General features: G+C 33.5%; 1 long non-coding RNA gene across 1 annotated transcript; it reads right to left on the bottom strand.

Moving 5' to 3' along the window:
- Positions 1-338: 338 nt before the first annotated feature.
- Positions 339-4,802, bottom strand: LOC127722414 (uncharacterized). Its single transcript, XR_007991718.1, has 2 exons — positions 4,693-4,802; positions 339-731 (listed from the first exon to the last, which is right to left on the bottom strand). It is a non-coding gene; the product is annotated as an uncharacterized LOC127722414 (long non-coding RNA).
- Positions 4,803-6,048: the final 1,246 nt, after the last annotated feature.

Below are 6,048 nucleotides of genomic sequence, written 5' to 3'. Positions count from 1 at the left end.
GGATTGAAAGAAATTGCCAAATTAAGACACAAAGAAGATGGCCTCTTTAACAGTCCAACAGCAATGCACACACTTTAGTAAAACTCATTTATTTCATCTTGACATCTTTCTACAAAGCTCACTTGCTCAGTTTCTTTATCAATAGAAATTTAAAACACGAGAATTCAGAATTTACATGTAAACAAACCAGAAACAAAATATTGAAAGACGTGGTTTTACTGACAATGGAGGCTAAAGAAATCTTCAAGATTTACAAAACATTACCGACAAAAGCCTTCAGTTGGGCAATCTTACTGTAATCTGATTATCTCTACTGATAAATAATACAACACTAATGACACGTTTAAGTTTTGGAATAATTTTATTCACAGAGACTTTTTCTCATTAATGTACATTTCTTTGCTCTTGTCTTTTCGGAGTTTAAATTGGGAATTACAAATTGCTGCATGAAAGAGACTAGCTCCACATTTCTATGCATATGATCGTCATATGTACTTGAGATTATTCCACAAAACATCCGTTTGATATCCTTTCAATGTCAGAAACGGTCTTTTACCCAGCTGAGAGCTAGTGAATTTTCTGCCACAATTAAAAGCATGGAAAAACTGGCTACAACTTGCACTGGATCAGGCACTTGAATCTTACATCGATCTTGATGTTTAGCAGTTAGTTTAAAGGCCCCTTCGGAACTGTTGGATTCTGTGACAGTCTTCCTTCCATACAGAACATCGCTGCAAAATAATTTGATCATTCACTATTAGGTGATAATATTATTTGGCAATCCAAAGAGAACCCGAAAATATTAGACCAATGTTTGAACAGAGAAATGCCCCCTTAAAATCAAATAATTGTTACCACAGATAAAAATAATCTAAATTTCGTAATATTTTCACAAGACCCCCCCCCCCCCCCTTAATTTGATCAATGTATGGTGGTTTTACCCCTTTTCGGCTTTCAGTATGTCATATTGTATATCTTTAATGAAAAAATGCATAAATTAGATGAGTTTCTAGTAAATTTCTACGATATTCTTTATCATTTGACAAATAGTAGGGTGTCCAATGTCCCAAAAGTCCTCTAGTTAACGAGTTTAAGTTAACGGATAACACACGGCTGATTTTTTTGAATATTATAGGAAATTTATTATATTTTACAATCATGATTGTCGTCGTAAGTTCCCGTGGTCACGATTTTCTAAATTTCGTGTTTTACAGGGTACCACCAGATACCGTATTGTACGGGGAATCTTTAACATGAAAAATACAATTATTGCGTTCTTTGTTGGTAGCTAAAACAGTACCTATAATATAGTTTATATATTAAATATATCATATAACGAAATCAGAAAGTATTTAAGTGATTTTGATATAAGTATTTCAGCATTTTAGTAAGAGTAAAATTTTACCCGAAATTTACCCTATTTTCATTGAAAGCAAAATTATTACGTGTATCATCACAATATTTTTTACTCTGATTTAATCAATAAGACACAGTGCATATGTGTGCCAAATTGCATGCGTGAAATAAAAATCGTTTTGAAGAAATTAGCAATTAAAAACACATATTAAGTCAACATTTTTGTATTGATTAAACACGGATTATCTCGTGCCATTAATCATTTTGTTGCTTACACTACTAGGTCAACAACAAGGACAGAGGTCACTCAAAACATTTGTCTTTTTTGCTTGTTGGGTGGTTGATTTATTTGTTTTGAATAGCCAGCTAACTTTGTAGATTATCACTTGGTTCGGAGAAATCTGTTTTGTGTCTGTTTTTTAAAACTTTAAACTTTTTATTGAATAAATATTTTGTTAAAATTTTAGTATAAGAATCAAATCGGTTGGTTTTGTTTCACACCCGGAATAATGCACATCAAAAGTCTTATATGATGTTTTCGACCTAAATCCCTTTCGATGGGAACGACAACAAAAATATACCACTGTTCGTGCAACAAAAAACAAAAAAAACATACAACAGACAGCAACCAACGACAACCACTTAATTGCAGGCTCCTGATTTTGGACAGGCATATACAGAATTTGGAGGGGTTAAACATGTTTGTGATCCTTCATCCCTCCCCTGACTTGGACAATGGTATAACAACACAGCATAAGAAAAATCTGTTGAAAAACAGTTTGAAATGGCTTGACTTATCAAATCGGCATGAAGCACAAAAACAAACTAACATGAAGACAAAAAACACAAAGTACCGATATAATAGTACTCGCCGCTAGGGTAGAACATTTTATATTCTGAAGAAAGGGATGGGGCTGGCGGCGCGAAAATTTATTTTTTATTTTTGTAAACATTCATATCCTCAACTATTCTGCATTTCATGTTGAAGAGTGTTCATTCTCATCCTGTCTTGTGCAAAGTCAATTATTTCAGTTCATACCAGGCCAAGTAATTCATTTTCAAAATCCTCATTCCCTCCCTGTTTTCCAGTCGAAATCAAATGGGTGTTCCCTTACTGAAAACTAATGAAAGGACATCATCAATTGTCTGAGAAAAGTATGATCATAAACATCATTACCGTAAAAACTAGCTTTTGTTATAAATCAGGCCATTGTTTTTTTTCAAATGAATTCTTTCATTTTTTTCATAACTGACCTTTTTATAGCCGACCATACGGTATGCGTTTTTCACATTGTCGAGGACCGTACGGTTGCCTATAATTGCTTGCTTCAACATCTCCTAATTTTTATATTATACAACAAGTATTACATGTAAATGAGGTAAGGTCAGATGAACGCTGCAACAAAATCATGTACACTTTGTTAACATTCCATACACCAAATATATTTAACCCACTACTATCTGAGACTATACGGACTTGACCACTGAAACTTAACCTTATTCACTGATCCTTGAAATTAGGTAGAGGTCAGATGAATTATGTCTGACGGTCATGTAGGCCTTGCAAGGATACCATATATTAGTAACCAAATATAGTTATCCTTGAACTCATGATAATTGAGATATTCACATAACGAAAAAAGCTATACAGTTTTTTAGCAGTCACTTAACCATGCATATGAGGTCAAGGATAATGATTATATGACGGAAACATCGTAACACAATGAATCTATATTCAAAGTATGAATCATCCAGTTCCTCTGCCCTCTGCAATATAAAGCTACACAAATAGCTTACGGTGTTGCCGCCACCACCATCAGATTGTATTATGTATGCCTCGCATTGCATTCTGCTACTTACGTCGAATGCGATTTAAAAAAAACCAACTGAATTTAGCTTGCTTACCTAAACCTAGTCGGTGGGCTTTCAACTTAACAGTAGACAATGAGACGTAATAGCTACTACTAGCTTCGGCAATTTTTCTATGTTGTTTCGCTCTTATTAAAATTCGCGTGCTCTTATATATAAGCTCAAATGAAGAAAACGAAATCAGAGATCTATATTTTAATCAGATTGATGTTGTTTACAAGTGTTTGTGAAATACATTGATGCTGTTCAAAACTTTCATTTTGTAGATAATCTTTAACGTCATGTCAATTGTAGGCCAATTTATGTTCGATAAGTCATGTAAATTACACTTTATATAAGTGTGTAAGATGGAGTGATTAGCCTGCTGTTTCTAATTCTCATTTTGTTTTCATAACTTGTAACATAAACCTTCCCCCTTTTTCACCGTTTGCAGTTTTTTTTTTATTTCTGTAAAGCAAATATATACTCAGACCTGCTAATTCATGCAATAAATTCTGTGTTAATATTCATCAGTTTTGGAACTAAGTACTATTTGATGTGCTTCCATGTTCACCAAAAGAAAATTGGATATTTACCAGAAAATCATGATGAACACATTCTATCAAAAGACGGACAAAATAACATTTTAGGAAGGCAACTTATAAATGTTAATATCTAAAAAACATCTCTAAAGATCACTTGTATCGAATCTTATGTAAAAATTCCGATTTTGGAACTTTTAAAAGGTCAAGGTCACTGTTATTTAACAGCTGAATGAAAATTGTAAATGTGCACCATATAAGTACAGATGTCAATCTCGAACCATATTTGGCAATAAAATTATCCAATTAGTCCTAAATATAGAAACTATAGTTATAATCCTTTGAATTATTCGAATTTATTTTGCTATAAACGCAAATATCTATGGGTGGCCAGCTGTCTAAACGTGACTCTTCGTATTCCTTGAAATTTTAGATATGACCTTTAAACCAAATTTAAGAAAATCGTGACCACTATAGACAACGACGACATCAATATTTCGACGAGGCTTGTTCTCCTCTTTCCAATGATATAAAATATAGCTGTGTGTTATTCCGTTAACCCAAATTGATCAAATTTGTTGACTGGGCACCCTACTAAAAATACCATGCATCTGAATTAAATTGTTTACTATTTGAAAAAGCGCGCCTTCTTTTACTTTAATTCATCTCCCTTTATTTCACATAGCAACGCAAATAAAAAATTGCCAATCTTTGCTGCATATCAATTTTTTCCCCGATAAAAATATATATCATGCAACATGATCAACTTTACAAATTGGGAGAAAATCAAGGTGTTCCAACCATTGGATAATATTAAAAAAAAAATAATGAAAGGATGGCATGATTACAAGTTTGAACCTTGACGACACTAAAAATCGAAAATTCACGCATTTACCTATCATATGAAGATACGATGAGGTGATAAACTTAACAATTAATAATTTACCTGATTCATTATCATATTCACATTATGTTGACACGTCTTAGTTCGTCTGTGCTAGCTCATATCAAACAAGCAAAACAATTCCGGCATTATTCGTTTTTCTTTACCGATCGCCTCTAGTCAGAAGAGCGCACTGTTTTACAAGGGAGGTAATATTTTGTCGCCAGTTCGCGCACTGTATTAGGGAGCAACAATTTAACTTCAAGAGGGGGGGGTATGGTTTTTTTTGTCTGAGTCAGATTTTTTCCCCTGCAAAGCGCGATTTTTTTTTAATTTTTCGATGCTATCAATCAAATTGTTTTTTTTTCAAAATGTAACACTATAAGGTATTTGGAAAATCTGGATTCAGAATATTTTTATCTGCTTGACCACAATATTTTTTTTCCATCAAATTGGGGATCATAATATTTTTTTAGGAAAAAAAATAACCTTCATCCCTTTTGAAGTTAATTGCTCGTTCCATTAGTAAAAATCGGGCAGGGGACTACTCGATTTGATATCACATGACTTAAATTGACGCGTCTGTCAAAATTTAATCACATGCATTTCTTTCATGTCATTTCAGATAATGCACTCAATCTATAACTATATATCCTTTACAGTTTTATTTTTATATTTGTCCGAGAAAAAAGAACGGTTTAGAAGTTAGTAGAATGTTACTTATTTTCTACAAGAATGATTAGAAGATTATCTTTTATGTATAAATTGCCTTTAAGGTTAAAACATTAGTTTAACTTATTCGTGGTCACTGGCGGTATTTTTTTTACATTTTAAATAAAAATTAAAAAAAAAAATTAAATTAAAGCATTAATAATCGTGGTTCACAAGTAAATAAGATATCACAATGTCTGTTTGGTGGGTATCCTGTGAAATATATGTAAAGGTAGGATTTTCGCAATATATATGCATGCGGGGTGTTTTTCAAAAGTCAGCCGGACGAAGGACCCAAATTTGGTATGTCGAGACCCCCTTTTACCCCATCCCTGTTCTTTGAAATTGAGTTACAGGTCTCTCTGCCCTGAAATCTATAGACACCTTTAACCGATTTTAGTGTCAGGAACCTTGATGGCCGAGTGGTCTAAGTAATCCAACTACTGAATGATCCTGAATCACTACTGTATCCCGCATGTGGCAGGTGCGCTCCACTCCAATCTTAATTGACTAGGATTGTCGGTTTTCCTATCCAAGGTCGGTGGTTCTCTCCCAGGGGACTCTGGCTCCCTCCGCTAGTTCTAACTGACCGCTATGAAATAGCACAATATTGCTGAAAGTGGCGTAAAAACAATTAAAAAAAAAACGGTTCGAGCGTATTTTTTTCACAAAGGCAATCACACTCTTAAAACTTCAATTGATCAAAAT

Source organism: Mytilus californianus, unplaced genomic scaffold (assembly GCF_021869535.1).
Source record: "Mytilus californianus isolate M0D057914Y unplaced genomic scaffold, xbMytCali1.0.p SCAF_12, whole genome shotgun sequence".
NCBI classification, from domain to species: domain Eukaryota; kingdom Metazoa; phylum Mollusca; class Bivalvia; order Mytilida; family Mytilidae; genus Mytilus; species Mytilus californianus.
This window is presented reverse-complemented; position numbering and strand designations above follow the sequence as displayed.